This window comes from Bos grunniens, chromosome 18 (genome assembly GCF_055505025.1).
Source record: "Bos grunniens cultivar Pamir isolate PY7600 chromosome 18, Bosgru_T2T1.0, whole genome shotgun sequence".
Taxonomy (NCBI): Eukaryota; Metazoa; Chordata; class Mammalia; order Artiodactyla; family Bovidae; genus Bos; species Bos grunniens.
Genome location: NC_141182.1, coordinates 50,794,109 through 50,813,731, shown reverse-complemented (window position 1 = coordinate 50,813,731; position 19,623 = coordinate 50,794,109). Strand labels below are relative to the sequence as shown.

The 19,623-nt window shown below is 44.2% G+C and overlaps 1 long non-coding RNA gene across 3 annotated transcripts; it reads left to right on the top strand.

Moving 5' to 3' along the window:
- Positions 1–1,780: 1,780 nt before the first annotated feature.
- On the top strand, positions 1,781–12,451 carry LOC147353909 (uncharacterized). 3 transcript variants are annotated; one of them, XR_015146042.1, is made up of 3 exons: positions 1,781–2,036; positions 2,762–2,858; positions 12,071–12,451. It is a non-coding gene; the product is annotated as an uncharacterized LOC147353909 (long non-coding RNA). The 3 variants fall into 3 exon arrangements; XR_015146041.1 differs by lacking the exon at positions 12,071–12,451 and adding an exon at positions 4,558–4,798 and having other exon boundaries at positions 1,852–2,036; XR_015146043.1 differs by lacking the exon at positions 12,071–12,451 and adding an exon at positions 11,024–11,281 and having other exon boundaries at positions 1,899–2,036.
- The last annotated feature ends 7,172 nt before the right edge of the window (positions 12,452–19,623 follow it).

The following is a 19,623-nucleotide window of genomic DNA, read 5'->3' as shown; positions in this document are numbered from 1 at the left end:
CCTGGGAACTAGGGCCGGAAAGGACAGAGAGAGTGTTCCCGGAACAACCGTGACTCGCCTTCTGAGGATCCTCTGACACGTGCAAGGCATTCTTTGGGGTGATTCAGAGGCTGCTCCTAGGCCCCTGTAAATTAAATCATGACAGGGAGGGAAAGTGAAAGAGACAGAGAAGAGAAGCTGAGGGGTAATGTGCTGTTTACACCGGCTAGGAGGTGGTGGCCTGGGCAATGGGCTCAGTGTCTTGCTTGAACCAATATGGCACATACAGTGCATGGAAGTTGTCTTAGGGGCAGAAGCTCTGATAGCCTGATCTGTTCCATGACTCCCTTTATTCTGCCACGGGTGTCTTCTAGCGGCAGGCACCCTAGTGGCTTTTAAAGGCCTGACCCATGCCAACACAATATTGATTTGCCTAGTCCTCAGTTGGAAAGGAGTGAAAAAGAGAGACCCTCACCTATTTGGGCGGCAACTGGTGGGGCACAGCGAGCAGTGGGGCCTTCGGGACACACCAGAGGGTGACGCTGGCCAGAGTTCCTCAGTTGCTTCCACAGCCACTTGCCTGTTGGCAGAGGGCCCAAGGAAGAAGGAAAGAAGAAAGGAGACTGGGGGAAGGTCCCTTGAGAGCAATCCCCATAGGCCACCAGATGTTGAGGCAGTATGAGCATGGGTTGGAAAAGAATTTCCAGACCAGAGCACTTGAGAAGGGAGTGAGTTTACTAAGAACAAAGAGCAGAGAGAGAGTGGGCACTGCGAACGCAGCAGGCTGTCAACTCCTGACAGACCAGGAGAGTTGACAGTGTTCATGAGTGTTCATGAGACAACTTTTATATCAAGACAAAGAAAATTCCTGCCGGAAGGTTGGCATTAGGTGATTGGTTGGGATGCTATAGGGTGTTTACTGGAGTGGGCATCTTTGCTTAATTGGGAGTCCAGAGGGTTGTTAGTGATTATCAGGGCCTTTTGACCAGGCTACAAAGGGGCTCAGTCAGCTTTGGCGGTGACCTTGGTTCTGGGCTCTGCTTCTGTGGCCTTGGTGCAAGACCTCACACATGTGACCTGGGGCAGCACTCAGCAAGTTCCTCTTTTTAAAGTATTTATTTATGCATTCGGCTGTGGTGGGTCTTAGTTGTGGCACACAGGCTCTAAAGCTCGCAGGCCCAGTAGTTGTGGCACGCAAGCCTAGTTGCTCCAGTGTGTGGGATCTTAGTTCCTCGACCAGGGATCTAACCCACGTCCCCTGCATTGCAAGACTGATTCTCAACCACTGGACCACCAAGGAAGTCCCACAGAGGAAGTTTCTGATGCACCTCGGAGTGTCCCGTTAATGCCTAGTCTCAATGTTGATTCTAAACCGAGTCTTACCCCCGAGAAGGCTGAGAACCTTTTCTGCCTGCTGTTCCACTCCCCATTGGAATCATCTGGATAATTGCCAGCAGTTGTCCTTAGTCAGGGGCTTCCCAGGTGGTGCAGTGCTAAAGAATGCCCCTGCCAATGGAAGGAAACTCAGGCGATGTCGTTTCAATCCCTGGGTCGAGAAGATCCCCTAGAGAAGGAAATGGCCACCCACTCCAGTTTTCTTGCCTGGGAAATCCCATGGACAGAGGAGCCTGACGGGCCACAGTCCATGGGGTCACACAGACAGAGGAGCCTGGCAGGCTACTTTGTGTAAGAAACACACACACACTCTCTCTGCCTGTCTCTGTCTCTTTCTCCGTGTGTGTCTCTCACTGTATCTCTCTCTTTCTGTTTCTTTCTCTCTGTCTCACTGTCTTTCTCTCTCCCTCTGTCTTTCTCTTCTGATCTGAGGAGGAGGAGGACTGTGCCTAGGAAAACATTCGCTTCTCATTGGAGACGCAGCAGATGCTCTGTGCAGACGCTGCTGTTGTCTCTGATGCTGCAGCTGGTGTGGTGATGGCATCTCTGTGAGTAGAGCGGGTCTCAGGACCCAGTCCCTGTAACTACAGACTCAGGAGCCCCTGGTCCATCCTGAGTAACTCTTACCTGCACAGAACTCTGGAGCAAAGAGCCAGAGTCAGGTGAGTGCTTCTTTATGCTCCAAAAGACAGAGGGGGTCTCCAACAGGAGAGAACATTGGAGCTGTGTTTGGGCTGACATTGGGCAGGACACGTGCTGACCCTGCCCCCTGAGCACACCCCGGCTCCGGCTGGATGGAGGGATGATTGAGGAGCAGATCGTGGGGTTTCCAGTGGGGCTTTACTGAGCAAAAATTCAAGTGAGTTTTTTTTTTTTTTTGCTAACATAAAAGGTTTTATGGGATTTATTGAAGGTACCATATAAAACCTAGCTTTCTGGAGTCCCTGGGAATTTGCAGGTAATTATAATTCAGAGGAGAGCTCAAAATGAATGAATGTTTGTATTTCCTCTGTCGTGAGAGATGCTGGGGAAGAGAAGGAGGGGAGGCTCCCTGTGTGCAGAGACGGAGAGCAGAGCATCTGTGAGTGGGTAAGGAGAGCAGTGCTCGTCCTCACATGGCTCTCAGCGTATTAGGAAGACAGTGGACAAAGGAGTAAAAAACAAAACAAAGTATGAATTTTGTTTTGAGACTAACAGAGCGGCTTGGTCGTGCTGATTGAGGATGACCAGCAGGTGTGTCTGGGCAGGTGAAGCCTGCTGGGCTGGAGTGGGAGAAGGAGCGACGAGAGTGAAGTGGTGGGAGGGGGGTTCCAGGAGGAGGGAGAATGTGAATCGCTGGGATGAAACCAAAACGTGTTTCCTGCTTTTTCGTGGGCAATTAATTCAGCCGGATCTAGACAGGAACGGAAGACAGGATGGAAGTGAGCTGCTGAAAGTCTTAGGTGCCTGACGGAAGGTTGCCCTCCCACATGTCCCTACCAGTCGTAAGTAATGAAACATTTTCTTCTGAAAGAGGAAAAAAAACTCTTGGTTTCACTGATCTGTTTTATTAGTTCTCTGGTCTTTATTTCATTTACTTCTGCTCTGATTTTTAGTATTCCTTTCCTTCTGCTAACTTTAGGCTCATTTCTTCTCTTATTATAGTTTTTTTTAGTATTCCTTTCCTTCTGCTAACTTTAGGCTCATTTCTTCTCTTATTATAGTTTTTTTTAGTATTCCTTTCCTTCTGCTAACTTTAGGCTCATTTCTTCTCTTATAGTTCCTTGAAGAATAAAGTTAGCTTGTTAAGTATAAAGTTAATTTGTTAACAAGTTAGCTTGTTAATTTTCCTTTACAGAAAATGTTATTTATTTTAAATTTTAGGGGAAAAACCTCCAAACTTCTCATTGTCAGTAAATAGAGACAAAGCATATAATACAGGGCTAAAATAACACCCACAGAACCTTAATTTGTCTAGAAATAAGTAACAGTAAAGTGCTGTTTTCTTTGTGGACTTTCTCCCCAAAAACCTAATTAGTTCACCTTGAAAAATGTTTTGTATTCTAATTTGTATTTATGTTGGAGCTCTATATAAGAAAGATCTTGCTGTTTTTGAAAACTTAAGAAACAAGTTTACTATGTAGTCAGTTTTTACTGTAGTGGTCAGTTCTGTTAGATATATTCTTATTGTTATGCTATAGAGCAGCAGTCTCCAGCATTTTGGGGCCTGGATTTGTGGAAGGCAATTTTTCCAGGGACTGGGGAGGGGGATGTTTCTGGATGATTCAAGTGCATTCATAACAACAACTTGAAAAACCGTGCTGATGGGCACTTAATATTCAACAAGTAAATTCACTTAATTTTTACCATTCTGAGGGCTTTCTTTTTTTTTTCCCTGTTTATGGCTCCCCTTGCTGAGCAAATGCTTTTAAAGTCAACGAGGCCCCGTTTGTTTAGTTTAGTTTTCCGTTACTCTAAGAGGTAGACCAAAAACAGTTGTGATTTCTGTCCAAGCATATTACACCTATATTTTCCTCAAGAGATTTGGATTACTGGCCGTCTATTCAGCTCTTTAATCAATGTGGAGTTTCTTTTTCTCTCTGGAGTGTCTTAATTTCATTCACTTTTTACTTGAGGAACCTCCCGGCTGTTCTGTGTGCTGGCTGTTAACAATCGACATTGCCAGCACCACTGTAGGAGGGTTCCCTTCTCTCCACAACCTCCCCAGCATTTATTGGTTTTAGACCTTTTGCCGATGTCCATTCTAACCTGTGTGAGGTGATACCTCATTGTAGTTTTGATTTGCATTTCTCTTAAGAGTTCACAACGTTGAAATATGTCCATGTGATTTTTTAGAAAACAGTGAGAGTCAAACTGACCTCCCGAGATCGTCCTCTTGACAGTCTGCTCTGTTTTGAGTTCTTTCTCCGTTACCAACCCAGGGACATTTGTTGAGGGCTGGTGTATTTTACTGACAGCCCCACAGACGTGGTGAATATTAAGTGCCTATGAGAACAGGTTTTTCAGTTGTTGTTACCAACAGTGGCCACAAGGCGGCAGCACTTCTTAATGCTCCACTGTTTTTCTTTTGCAATTTAGCGTTTATTTTCTATTGGAGAAGAGCTGATTTGCAACGTTGTGTTTGTTATAGGTATACAGGAACTTGATTTAGTTATATATGAACGTTTATCTGTTTTTTTTCAGATTCTTTTCCCATATCGGTTCCTTCCATGTGTTCAGTAGACTTCTGTGTGCTAGTCACTAGGTCCTTTTGGATTCTCTAGTTGATAAGTACTCAGTTCAGTTCAGTCGCTCAGTTGTGTCCGACTCTTTGCGACCCCATGAATCGCAGCACGCCAGGCCTCCCAGTACTATGTGTATGTTAATACCAACCTCTTAAGGTCTCCCTTCCCCTACCTTTTTAAAAAATAAAAAATAACTATAAGTGGGTTTTCTAAGCCTGTGAGTTTGTTTCTGTTTATAAATTAGTTCGTTTGAATGAAATGACAGATTCCACCTGTAAGTGACAAGACATTTCTCATTCCCTCTCTGACAGACTTCACCCAATATGATAAATCTCTTGGTCCATCCACGCTGCGGCCAATGGCGTATTTTCGTTCTTTTTGAGGGCTGAGTGTATTCCAGTGTACAGAGGAGTAGTTACTCTTCATTTCTCTATGGATGGACATTTTGGTTGATGCTGTGTCTTTGATATTGTCAATAGGGCTGCCCTGAAAAGAGGGATGCACGTGTCATTTAAAATTAATCTTCCTTCTGGATCTAAGGCAAGGTGTGGGCTTGCCAGATCACGTGGTAACTCTATAGTTAATGTTTAAAGGAACCTCCATACTGTTTTACTTCATGGCTGCAGGCCACCCATTTACTTCCAGGCCCACAGTGTAGGATTCCCTGTTCCCCTTGCCTTCAGCAACATTTAATCTTTGTAGATCTTTGAGAAGATGGACATTCTGAGGGGTGTGAGGTGATACCTTGTTGCCATTTTGATTTGCATTTCTCCAGTAATTAGTTATGCTGAGCATCTTTTTTGGTGCTTTATGGCTATCTGGATGCCTTCTTTGGACAAATGTCCATTTAGATCTTTGGCCCATTTTTCTGCTGGGTTGATTGTATTTTTGGTATTGAGCTGCATGAGCCGATTGCATGTTTTGGAGAGAAATTTCTTGTTTCTAAATTCAGTTGCAAACATTTTTTCCCCTTCATTCCCAGTTTTTTTTAAGTTTGGTTTACGGTTTCCCTTGCAATGCAAAAGCTTTTGAGGTTAGAGGCTCTTTTGTCGAGTTTTGTTTAGTTTTTCATTATTTTAACAGTGGATTTGTTAGGAGAAGCATGCTGACTGAAACCACCCACCCTGGCCAGGCACCATAGTAACTATTTGCATGAATTGTTTTAGGACAGGAGGTCCTGGTAAGGAACATGGAACTTATAAGCCACCCCCAACCAGAAGAATTCAGGAAAGGTCAAAAGGAGACACCTCATATCTGACCACATCCCAGAATCCTTCTTGCTGGCATCCATCTTGGCTGAACAAGGCATGCCTCACTAGGAAGGACTCTGGGTCAGAATGATTGGCTAAAGACAACCCGGACACTAATCCCATCACCATAACACCCGAGACCGCAAGCCTTGTGACAGAGCTGCTCTCCTGGGTTCCCTTACCCTCCTGCTCTCCAGCCGGGTGCCCTTTCCCAAGAAAATCTCTTGCTTTGTCAGCGCATGTGTCTCCTCAGACAATTCATTTCCGAGTGTTAGACAAGAGCCCAGTTTCGTTCCCTGGGAGGGGTCCCCCTTCCTGCAACGGATCCAAAAGGGCTTGCTGCTGTTTATATCAAAGTGTGTTTTCCCTATAAATCCCTCAAGAGGTTTAGAGTAATTGTCCCTCCGTTTAGCTCTTCAGTCATTTTTGAGTTATTTTTTTCTGTAGGGGGATAGGGAGTGTCATAATTTCATTCACTGTTCTCTTGTTTAAGGAGGCTCCACCCTCTCCTCTGTATGGACTTTTAACAATTTACATTGACAACATCAGTGCAAGAGAATTCCCTTTTCTCCAAAACCTACCAGCCTTTATTGTTTGTGGACTTTTTGACAAAGGTCATTTTGAGCAGTGTGAGGTGATTCCTCATTGTAGTTTTGATTTGCATTTCTGTAAGATTTTAGTGTGTGGAGGCTTTTCATATGATTTAAAATAAAATAACAACAAAACAGTGTAAAACTGACCTGTGGAGATTGCCCTCTTGTCGTCTGCCCTCTTTTGAATTCTTTTTCCAGGACCTGCTTGAGGACATTTGTTGAGGACAGGTGTTTTTTCCCTTACATTCTCGCAGGCCTGGTGAAAACAAGTGTCCAAGTGAAAGTGAAAGCCGCTCAGTCGTGTCTGACTCTTTGCGACCCCATGGACTATACAGTCCATGGAATTCTCCAGGCCAGAATACTGGAGTGGGTAGCTGTCCCCTTCTTAAGGGGATCTTCCCAACCCAGGGGTCAAACCCAGGTCTCCCACGTAGCAGGTGGATAAGTGTCCCAAGAGCAGAGGTTTTTTCAGTGACTGATACTAAAGTGGCCAGAAGGGGCAGCATTTCTCCCTGCTCCAGCTGTGGTTTTTGTTTTGGTTTAGAGTTTATTTTCTATTGAAGTAGAGTTGATTTCCGATGTTGTGTTTGTTTTAGGTACAGGAACCTGGTTTTGGTATACATGAACATATATCTATTTTGGAGGGAGGAGGTCTTTTCCCATATAGGTTCTTTCAGTGTATTCAATTGGAGAAGGCAATGGCACCCCACTCCAGTACTCTTGCCTGGAAAATCCATGGACAGAGGAGCCTGGTAGGCTGCAGTCCATGGGGTCGCTAAGTCGGACACGACTGAGCGACTTCACTTACACTTTTCACTTTCATACATTGGAGAAGGAAATGGCAACCCACTCCAGTGTTCTTGCCTGGAGAATCCCAGGGACAGGGGAGCCTGCTGGGCTGCCATCTATGGGGTCACACAGAGTCAGACATGACTGAAGCGACTTAGCAGCAGCAGCAGCAGCAGTGTATTCAATCAGTTCAGTTCAGTTGCTAAGTCATGTCTGTCTCTTTGCAACCCCATGGACTGCAGCACGCCAGGCTTCCCTGTTCATTACCAACTCCCAGAGCTTGCTCACACTCATGTCCGTGGATGCCATCCAACCATCTTATCCTCTGTTGTCCCCTTCTCCTTTTGCCTTCAATCTTGCCCAGCATCAGGGTCTTTTCAAGTGAGTCAGTTCTTCATATCAGATGGCCAAAGTATTGGAGTTTTGGCATTACTATCAGTCCTTCCAATGAATATTCAGGACTGATTTCCTTAAGGATGGACTGGTTGGATCTCCTTGCAGTCCAAGGGACTCTCAAGAGTCTTCTCCAATACCACAGTTCCAAAGCATCAATTCTTCGGAGCTCAGCTTTCTTTATGGTCCAGCTCTCACATCTATACATGACTACTGGAAAAACCATACCTTTAACTAGATGGACCTTTGTTGGCAAAGTAACGTCTCTGCTTTTTAATATGCTGTCTCGGTTGGTCATAGCTTTTCTTCCAAGGAGTAAGCATTTTTTAATCTCATTGCTGCAGTCACAATCTGCAGTGATTTTGGAGCCCAAGAAAATAAAGTCTGTCACTGTTTCCAATGTTTCCCCATCTATTAGCCATGAAGTGATGGGACCAGATGCCATGATCTTAGTTTTCTGAATGTTGAGTTTTAAGCCAACTTTTTCACCCTCATCTTTCACTTTCATCAAGAGGCTCTTTAGTTCTTCTTTGCTTTCTGCCATAAGGGTGGTGTCATCTGCATATCTGAGGTTATTGATATTTTTCCTGAAAATCTTGATTCCAGCTTGTGCTTCACCCAGCCCAGCATTTCTCATGATGTACTCTGCATCTAAGTTAAATAAGCAGGGTGACAATATACAGCCTTGATGTACTCCTTTCTGAATTTGGTACCAGCCTGTCGTTCCATGTCCAGTTCTAACTGTTGCTTCTTGACCTGCATATAGATTTCTCAAGAAGCAGATTGGGTGGTGTGGTATTCCCATCTCTTGAAGAATTTTCCACAGTTTGTTGTGATCCACACAGTCAAAGGCTTTGGCATAGTGGATGTAGGCACTAAATTATTGCATTTTTCTAATCCATCTCTGACATAATAGAATCATCAATTTTGTAGAAGAGATTTAAATCTAAAATGTGAAGATGTTTTTTAAAACAATATTAACAACTGTTGGATTTTAAAAGAATAACTGAACACATTTGTCTTCAGTCATTATGCATTGCTTTGTTTCGATCACAGTAATTTTTTCTTCAGTGCTTTGTGATCATACTATTAGGAAAAAGTAAAGGGCTCATTGCTGTGTGATTTTAGTAGATTTGGCTAAACTACTAACAGGGGATCTTAAAAGTATCTGAGGGATTTGATGGCTCTGTATAACGTTCTCCCCGGAGAAGGCAATGGCTCCCCACTCCAGTTCTCTTGCCTGGAAAATCCATGGACAGAGGAGCCTGTTAAGCTACAGTCCATGGGGTTGCGAAGAGTCGGACACGACTGAGCGACTTCACTTTCACTTTTCACTTGCATGCATTGGAGAAGGAAATGGCAACCCACTCCAGTGTTCTTGCCTGGAGAATCCCAGGGACGAGGAAGCCTGGTGGGCTGCCATCCATTGGGTTGCACAGAGTCGGACACGACTGAGGCGACTTAGCAGATGTTTTTCTGGAACTCTCTTGCTTTTTTGATGATCCAGTGGATGTTAGCAATTTGATCTCTGGTTCCTCTGCCTTTTCTAAATCCAGCTTGAACATCTGGAAGTTCATGGTTCATGTACTGTTGAAGCCTGGCTTGGAGAATTTTGATCATGACTTTGCTAGCCTGTGAGATGAGTGCAATTGTGGAGTAGTTTGAACATTCTTTGGCATTGCCTTTCTTTGGGATTGGAATGAAAACGGACCTTTTCCATTCCTGTGGCCATTGCTGAGTTGTCCAAATTTGCTGGCATATTGAGTGCAGCACTTTCACAGCATCATCTTTTAGGATTTGAAAAAGCTCAACTGAAATTCCATCTCCTCCACTAGCTTTGTTTGTAGTGATGCTTCTTCCTAAGGCCCACTTGACGTCCCACTCTAGGATGTCTGGTTCTAGGTGAGTGATCACACCATCGTGATTATCTGGGTCACGAAGATCTTTTTTATATAGCTCTTCTATGTATTCTTGCCACGTCTTCTGCTTCTGTTAGGTGCATAGGGAAACCCTAAAGGAAAACAAAGATAATCCTCAGGGAAGAAAAAAAAAAAAAAACTATGTTTGCAACCAAGGAAAAGTAAGGAATGTGTTCCCCAGACATGCAAACAACTCATGTTGTTCAATTAAAAAAATTTTAAAATGCACCAAAGATCTAAATGGACATTTCTCCCAAATAGGCATCCAGATGGCCATAAAGTACATGAAAAGATGCTCACATCACTAAGTATTAGAGAAATGCCAATCAAAACTAGAACTAGAAGTCTTCTCTAGCCTGTCAGAATGGCCTTTGTCAAAAAGTCTACAGACAATAAATAGTGGAGAAGTTTTGGAGGAAAAGCCACTATCCTGCCTTGATGCTGGGAATGTAAACTGCTAACAGCCAGCTCAAAGGAGAGAATGGAGGTTCCTTAAACCAGTGCAAAGCAAATGAAATTACAACACTCCCTAACCCCATACAGGAAAAGAAACTCCAAATCGATTAAAGAACTAAAAGAAGGGAAGATTACTCTGAAAGCTCTTGAGGAAAATATAGGCAGAACACACTTTGACAGAAATGGCAGCAAGTTGTTTTTGGATCCACTCTTAGAATAATGAACAATAAGACCTAACTCAGCAAAAGGGACCTCAGTAACCTGAAAAGCTATTGCCCCGCAAGGAAAACCCTAAAAAAAGAAAGGCAACATGAAGCATAGGGAAAAAAAGCAGTTTGCAACCAAAAATAAAAACTCAGAATTTATCTAGAAAACAGGCAGACAGCTCATAAAGCTCAATGAAAAGAATAATTTAAAAAAAAAAAAAAAAAAAACACCAACCTAACAGAAAATGATGCCAAAGATTGAAATGAATGTTTCACTAAGAAGGCATCCAGAAGGGCATAGCACACATAAAAGATGCTCAGCATCACTGTCAGATGAGTGCCAATCAAAGCTGCAAGCGCCAGCCCCCTCACACAGGGCAGAATGGCCATCCTCCAAAAGAGAAACAAAGAATAAATGCTCCTGAGAAGAGGGGATTCTTCTATACTGGGGGCAGGGATGTCAATGGGCAGTCAGGTCACAAAGGAAAACAGTATGGAGATTCTTAAACCACTAAATGCAGAGTTACCACTCTCTCTGGCAAGCCCACCCCTTGCCTCAGATCCGGAGAAAATCATAATTTAAGATGATACTTGTTCCCTTATATTCAGGGCAGCACGATTGACAATATTCAAGACAGCAAAAGTGAAAGCGTTAGTTGCTCAGTCGCTTCTGACTCACTGCAACCCCTGTGGACTGTAGCCCACCAGGCCCCTCTGTCCATGGGCTTCTCCTGGCAAGAATACTGGAGCGTGTTGTCATGCCCTCCTCCAGTGGATGTTGCCAACCCAGGAATCAAACCTGAGTCTCCTGCATTGCAGGTGGATGCTTTACCACTGAGCCACCATAACATCCAAAGCAGAGCGTCAATCAAAAAGTCCGTCAATAGAGAAATGACGAGTAACTAGTATCCGTGTAGACACTGGAATACACCCAGTCATCAAAAAGAAGGAAAAACACCTTGGAAGCAGCACAGATGGACCGAGAGACTCGTCATACACAGTGAAGTCCATCAGAGGGGGGATATCACTTACAGGTGGGATCTATGAATTCATTAAAATGAACTTTGTAAAGAGAAACTCACAGACTTAGAAAACCAACTTATGATTATCTGAAAAAAATACATAGGGGAAGTGGGACATTAAGAGGTTGGGATTAACACATTAACACACTACTTATTATCAGATAGATAATCCAAAAGGGCCTCCTGAAGAGCACAGGGAAGTCTACGGAATACACTGAAAGACTTATTGGAAAAAGTCCCCTTAAAAGCAAAGAATCGATATACGTCTATGTAGAGCTGAATCAAATTCCTGTAAAGTTTAAACAGATAAACAACAGTAAGCAACTCCACACCGATTAAAGTTGTTACCATGATCCCCCAGCAAAAGTGTGGCGCATGAAAAATGCTACCGCCTTGTGGCCATTTTTGGTAACAATAACAGATAAAGCTGTGCCTACCTGCACATGTGCCTATGCGCCTATTCGCTGGTGGCTCAGAGGTTAAAGCGTCTGCCTCCATTGCGGGAGACCCAGATTCGATCCCTAGATCGGGAAGATCCCCTGGAGAAGGAAATGGCAGCCCACTCCAGTATTCTTGCTTGGAGAATCCCATGGCCGGAAAAGCCTGGTAGGCTACAGTCCACGGGTTCGCAATGAGTCGGACACGACTGAGCGACTTCTCTTTCCTTTCTTTCACATGAACACTTACTCTTCACCAGCCCTGCGGGAATGCAAGGAAAAGACACCTGTCCTCAACAAATGTCCTGGAAAAGAAGTCAAAACAGAGCAGACTGTCAAAAAGCCAAACTCGGGAGTTCAGTTTTACTCATACCGTTTTTTTGTTTTTGTTTTTGTTTTTTTTAAAGGATTTCAAAATCATGAAATCTTGCAGAAATGAAAATCAAAACTACAGTCACATATCAGTTCACACCGGTAAGAATGGCCTTTGTCAAAAAGTCTACAAACAATAAACGGTGGCGAGGTTGTGGAGAAAAGGGACCCCTCCTGTACTGATGCTGGCATTGTTAAATTGTTAACAGTCAGTAGGCAGGATAGCATAGAAGTTCCTTAAATAGCGAAAAGAGAATGACATTACCACTCTGCCTAACCTCATAGAGAAAAAGGAATTCCAGATTGGTTGACGATCTCATTGGAGGGGTGATTACTCTCTACCTCTTGAGAAAAATACATGCAGAACGCACTTTGATATAAATCACAGCCAGTTATTGCTGGATCCACCTTTGAGAGTAATGAAACATAAAATGGAAGTGAACAGAAGGGACCTCATCGACCTTAAGGGTTTGCACAGCAAGGGAAATCCTAAATGACAGAAAAAGTCCATCTTCAGATTGGGAAAAGTAAAGGTTTCCAAATGAGCATACCCACAAGAAATTCATGTCCAACACATGCAAACAGCTCATGTAGCTCAACATCAAAAAACCAAACAACCCAATAGAAAAATGGGCCTAAATGGACACTCCTCCAAGAAGGCATCCAGATGGCCAGAGAACATGTGAAAAGGGGCTCAGGATCCCTGTTAAAGAGATGCCGACCCAAACTGCACCGAGGAATGTTCTCAAACCTGTCAGACGGGCCCTTTTCAAAAAGTCTGCAAACAATAGTGGAGAGGGTTTGAAGAAAAGCTAACTCTTTGATACAGATGCTGGGAATGTAAATTGTTAACAGCCAGAATGGAGAACAGGGAGAAGGTTCCTTAAACAAGAGAAAAGTGAGTGAAATTACAACACTCTCAAAGCCCATGCAGAAAAAGAAACTCCAAATTGGTTAAAGAGCTAAATGGAGGGACGATTACCCTAAACCTCTTGAGGAATATACAGGTAGAACATGCCTTGACATAAATTGCAGCAAGTTCTTTTTGCATCAATTCTCAGAATAATGAAAAAAAAAATTTAAACTCAACAAAAGAGACCTCATTAACCTCAAAACCTTTGGCACAGCAAGGAAAATACTAAACAAAGGGGGAGAAAAAAACCCTCAAAATGGGGGGAAAAAAGTTTGTAACTGAATTTAAAAACGGAATGCACCTCCAAAACATTCAAACAGCAGCTCAATATCAAGAAAACAAGCAATTCAATTAAAAAAAAAAAAAAAAACAGGCCAAAGATCCAAATGAACATTTGTTCAAAGAAGGTATCCAGATGGCCATAAAGCACCGGAAAAGATGCCCGGGATCACTGTTAGAAAAATGCCAATCAAAACTGCAGTTAGGTATCAGCTCACACGGCTCAGGATGGTCATCTTCCAAAAGATCTACAAAGAATTAAATGCTGCTGAGGGCGAGGGGAACAGAGCATCCTCTACTCTGTGGGGTGGGGGTGTACATGGGTGGGTGCAGCCATGAAGGAAAACCATGGAGATTCCTTAAAACACTAAATACAGACTTAACATATGATAAGGCAAGCCCGCCCCTTGCCTTAGATCTGGAGAAAATCATAAAATGATTTTTAAATCATTTAAAATGATTTGTGCACCCCAATTTTCAGGGCAGCACTGTTGACAATATCCAAGACAGAGCATCAACCAGAGTATCCATCAATAGAGAAATGAAGAGACTCTGGAATACACTCGGCTATCCCAAAGAATGAAAAAATGCCATTGTCAGGAGCATGGAGGGACTGAGGTTTATCATACTGAGTGAAGTCTGAGAGGGAAAGAAATATATTACTGATGGGTACAATCTATAAATTCACACACATGAACTAATTTATAAACAGAAACAGACTCACAGACTTAGAAAACCAACTTATGATTATTTTTTAAAAAAAGGTAGGGGAAGGGGAACATTGTGAGTTTAGGACTGACATACACACACTACTTACTACCAGATATAATCCTAAAGGACCTGCTGTTCGCACAAGGAAGTCTGCAGAGCACACTGCAAGAACCTATTTGGGGAAAGCCCCCTTAATAGAATCGATATATGTCTGTGTATGACTGAATCAAGTTCTTGTAAACCTAAAACAACACAAGAACAGAAATCAACTCTACTCCAATAGAAAGTAAAAACTGAAAGTGTTAGTTGTTCAGCCGTGTCTGACTCTTTGGGATCCCATGGACTGTCGCCCGCCAAGCTCCTCTGTCCATGGAATTCTCCAGGCAAGAATACTGGAGGGGGTTGCCATTCTCTTCTCCAGGGATCTTCCTGACCCAGGGATTGAACTCGGGTCTCCTGGATTGCAGGCAGATTCATTACTTTCTGAGCCACCAGGGAAGCCCAATAGAAAATTAAAATTAGCCAGAAAAAAAAAAAAAAAAAAAAACCCCTAAAAACAACCCAGTGTGGAGCATGAAGAAATGCTGCCGCCTTGTGGCCACTTTTGGTAACAACAATGGAAACCTCTGTGCTAATGGGTACTTAAAAGTCAGTCACCAAGCCTGAGGGGATGTGGGAAAAAACACCTGTCCTTAAAAATGTCCTTGGGGAGGTTCTGGAAAAAGATTTCAGATGAGGGCAGATGGTCAAGAAGACAATCTTGAGAGATCATTTTTGCTCACAGTGTTGTTTCTTTTTAAACACACGAAAAACTATCAACATCATGAATCTTATAAATGCAAATCAAACTACAACGAGGTATCAGCTCATACCTGTCAGAATGGCCTTTGTCAAAAAGTCTACAAACAATACATTCTAGAGGGGTTGTGGAGAAAAGGGAACACTCCTACACTGATGCTGCCAATGCATGTTGTTAACAGCCAGGGTGGAGGAGAGGGTGGAGGTTCCTTAAACAGAAAAAAGTGAAAGAATTTACATCTGTCCCTAACCAGTTGCGGAAAAAGAAACTCCAAATCAATTAAAGAGCTAAATGGAGGGACTACGCTAAACCTCTGGAGGAAAATATACGCAGAACATGCTTTGACATAAATCGCAGCAAGTTCTTTTTGAATCAACTCTTACAAGAGGGAAAATGAAAGCAAAACTCAACAAAAGGGACCTCATTAATCTCAAAAGCTTTTCAACAGCACGGAAAACCCTGAAGGAAAGAAGAAGACAAACCTCAAAATGGGGGGAAAAATGCTTGCCACCAAATTTAAAAACAAGGAGCTCATCTCCAAAACATGCAAACAGTTCATACAGCTCAATACATACACATATATACATAACAATCAACCCAATAGAATATGGGCCAAAGATCTAAACGGACATTTGTCCAAAGAAAGCATCCAGATGGACATAAGCACATGAAAAGATGCTCAGGATCACTGTTAGTGAAATGCCACTCAAAACTGCAATGAAGTGTCAACTTACCCCCCTCAGAATGACCATCTGCGAAAAGTTGAAAGTGTTAATCACTCAGTAGTGTTTGAGTCTTTGCAACCCCATAGACTGTAGCCTGCCAGGCTCCTCTGTCCATGGGAATGCTCTAGGCAAGAATACTAGAGTCAGTTGCCGTTTCCTTCTCCAGGGGATCTTCCCAACCTAGGGATTGAACCCAGGTCTCCTGCCTTGCAAGCAAATGCTTTACCATCTGAGCCACCAGGGAAGCGCTTAATCTTCAAAAGATCTATAAAAAATTAAGTGCAGCTGAGGACAAGGGGAATAGGGAATCCTCCTACACTGTTTCAGAGATGTATATGGGTGGGTGCAGCCACGAAGGAGAACAGTGTGGAGATTCCTTAAAACACCAAATACAGACTTACCACCTGATCTGGCAAGCCCACTCCTTGTCTTAAATCCAGAGAAAGTCATAATTTAAAATGATTCCTGCACCTCTATTTTCAAGGCAGCACTATTGACAACCTCCAAGAGAGACCATCCACCAAAATGTCCATCAATAGAGAAATAAAGGGTAACTGGTCCATCTATATATTGGAATACACTCAGCCATCAAAAAAACCGAAGGAAAGAATGCCATAGGCAGCAGCTGAAATGGACCCACGGATGAGTAAGTGAAAGACAAATATCCTAAGCTATCACTTCTAGATGGAATCTAAACATGGATACAATAAACTTCTTGACAAAACAGAAACAGCCTCCCAGACTTAGAAACAGTCCTTATGGTTACCAAAAAATGAAAGTTTGGGGGCAGGGAGAAATTAGAAACATGAGAATAACAGATACACTAGTGTTTATAAAATAACCCACAAGGACCCACTGCAAAGCACAAGGAACCCTACTCAACATTCTGTAATGACCTACGTGGGGAACGAAGCTGAAAAAGAACATATAAGGCATGTGTGAATTATTCAAGTTGCTGTACACCTAAAAAAAAAAAAAAAACCACCCACCACAGTGTAAATTATCTATATATTCCAATTCAAAATAAGTGGCAAAAATAGACCAAAAAAACAAAACAAAACTGAAGACTCTATTCTGCTCAGGCCTTGGGACCTGGGCTGATGTCACATCCCTGGAGCCTGAGTAGACTTGGGTCCCCAGACTGGACTGTCGTGGAGCTGAGGGTCTGGTAAGGGTGTGCCAGGCAATGAGCCCCTCACTGTGACAGACATGAACTTCCTTTTCCCCTCTGTATGAGCCCACAGTCTCCAGATCCAGGCGGGTCCTCCTGCAGCAGAACCAGCCATAGTGCCCCCAAAGGATGGTGGAGCCTCTGGACTGGAAGAATTTTGCAAAGTCCCTTGGGCTCTGCGTCTTCTGGTGGTGGGGTTGGGGTTCCCACCTCCAGCTTCCTTCCTTAGGGTCACCCCACCTGTGGATGACACCCCCTTCTGCAGACTGGTGTTGCAATCGGGATCTGTCTTGGGAATGGAGGGTAAGGGGGAGGAAGTAAGGAGACACAAGTCTTAAGCATAGCCACTCTCACTGACAACCCAGAAATAGGACTTGCCCTAGGGCTCTGGTTGCCCAGGTACCCAGAGTTGGGCATGAAGAAATGCTGCCACCTTGTGGCCATTTCCCACAACAACCGCTTGAAAGCCGGGGCTGATGGCTATTCACAAGCCTGCCCTTAAGAAATGCCCTGGGGTAAATCACCAGAAAAGAATTCAAAACAGGGCGGATCTTCAAAAAGCTAATTGCAAGAGGTAAGTTGTATTCACAGTGTAGAAGATAAACAGGGATCCGGAAAGATACTCAACATCACAAATTATCAGTTCAGTTCAGTTCAGTTCAGTCGCTCAGTCGTGTCCAACTCCTTGTGACCCCATGAATCGCAGCACCCCAGGCCTCCCTGTCCATCACCAACTCTCGGAGTTCACTCAGACTCACGTCCATCGAGTCAGTGATGCCATCCAGCCATCTCATCCTCTGTCGTCCCCTTCTCCTCCTGCCCCCAATCTCAGACAGATAGACTGAGAAGGTGCTAGACAGTACAGGGAGCCCACCCGGCGCTCTGTGATGAGCCAGAGGGGTGGGATGGCGTGGGGGGAGATTCTCGAGGGATGGGATACATGGATACAAATATAATTATGACTGATTGACATTGTTGCATGGCAGAAACCAACATGACATTGTTAAGCAATTTTCCTCCAATTAAAAAATAAAAAATTTTTAAAAAGATTTTATGCTAAGTCACTTCAGTCATGTCCAACTCTTTGTACCCCATGGACTACACAGTCCATGGAATTCTCCAGGCCAGAGTACTGGAGTGGGTAACCTTTCCCTTCTCCAGGGGATCTTTGCAAGCCAGGGATCAAACCCACATCTCCAGAATTGCAGACGGATTCTTTAGAAGCTGAGCCACAAGGAAAGCCCAAGAATACTGGAGTGGGTAGCCTATCTACTCTCCAGTGGATCTTCCTGGACCTAATTAAGTTGAAAAATTAAGTTGAAAAACAACAAAGGAAAACACCGACTAGAGAGCAATGACATATGAATGGGAGAAAATAGGTACAGATCATGTAGGATTCACTGATACGAGGACCTGACAAAATAAGCAAGGTGGCGTGTGCAACCAAAAGCAGCAGACTCACTGATAGTTTGAATGACTAGTGGTTTCTGGTGGGAGCGCAGGGGCTTCAATACGGGGGAGGAGGAGTGGGAGGTACAAACTGTTGGGAGTAAAACAGGCTCCCCTGTCCATGGACTTTTCCAGGCAAGAATACTGGGATTGGGTTGCCATTTCCTTCTGCAGGCGATCTCCCCTACCCAGGGATTGATCCCGTGTCTCCTGTGTGTCCTGCATTGGCAGGCGGATTCCTGAACATTAGTGCCACCTGAGAAGCCCTAAGACAGCTTCAAGGATGGAGCGTACAACATGGGAATATAGGCAATACTTTGTAAGAGCTGTAAATAGAAGGTGGCTTTCAAAATTGTCAATGAAATAACTTACTTTTAGAATTTAAAACAAAAGAAGTGAGTTGAGCCTGGGTGTGGAGTAAAGGCTTCCTGGACTCGAGCCCAGGGGAAGTGAGGGAGGTCAATGGTGAGAGGTCTTCGGGTGGGGTCTAGAGTGTGGGACAGAGCACAGGCTTTCCAAGCTCCAGCTGGGACCAGGCTGAGAAGGACAGGATTTTTGTCAGAGTGGGTCTGGATGGGGTCTCCAGCATCTGGAGAAGCTCTGTAGGAAGGCGAATGCCCACCTTGGAAGTCGAAGTCATGCTTCAACCAAGTTTGAGAGATGCTGAGATGTGTGAGTAGGTGAACCAAACTGAGACCAGAGTGGAGGCAAAACAGATCCAGGGTCCAGGGAAGGCATGCATGAGGACAGAAGCGTCTAGAACACAGGGAGGGGAGAGGGAGGAAAGGGAGGAGGTTGTTGACCTAGGAGTGTGCAGAGCCCGAAGGGTATGTTACCCACCAGGGTTCTTGGAATCCTAAGTCAATAGACATTGATAAGAGGCCAGACAGGAAATTCAGACAAGGTTTTATTGGGGCTCTGGGTGCATGAGGAAGGGAGTCAAACATGTGACAAGTTGCCTTGTTTGCTCCTGGGGGGTGAGGGGGTGTCGGGGCACGTGTGGGAAATGTGGTCCATTAAGTGGGGTGAGGGCAGGCTGGGTCCAGCATTGGGCAGGAGGGATGAATGCCAGATCTGCCCAGCCCCTTGGTGGTGCTGTGTACAGGCATCACGTCCAGCACCCTCTTTAATTTTCCAGCTCCAAAGGGGTGATTGGAGTTTTGATCATTTTTCTTTTTTTATCTCGTGCATCATTTGCCCCAGCTGTTAATGTATGTAGAACTATTTTTAGTCCCTTGTCATCTCCTTGTTGTCTGTGGCTCAAGATGTGTGTCCACGTGAAAGCACTGCAGCCCAGGTCACAGCATGTCTGAAATCCAGAACCTGGAGAGCAGGGAGGGGCAGAGAATCGAGGACGGGGCAGGCCTAGGAGTGTGCAGATCCCAGAAGAATCTAGAAAAGCCAGGGATGGGCGATGAGTTTAAGGGGCAGGGGGTGAAGAGAGGGGCACTGCCCTGAGGGATGGGAGGGGAAAGTCAGAGTGCGGAATAACTCTGATGGGGGAGGGACGGGGCTGCATTCCCAGTTTACCTCCTTGAGGC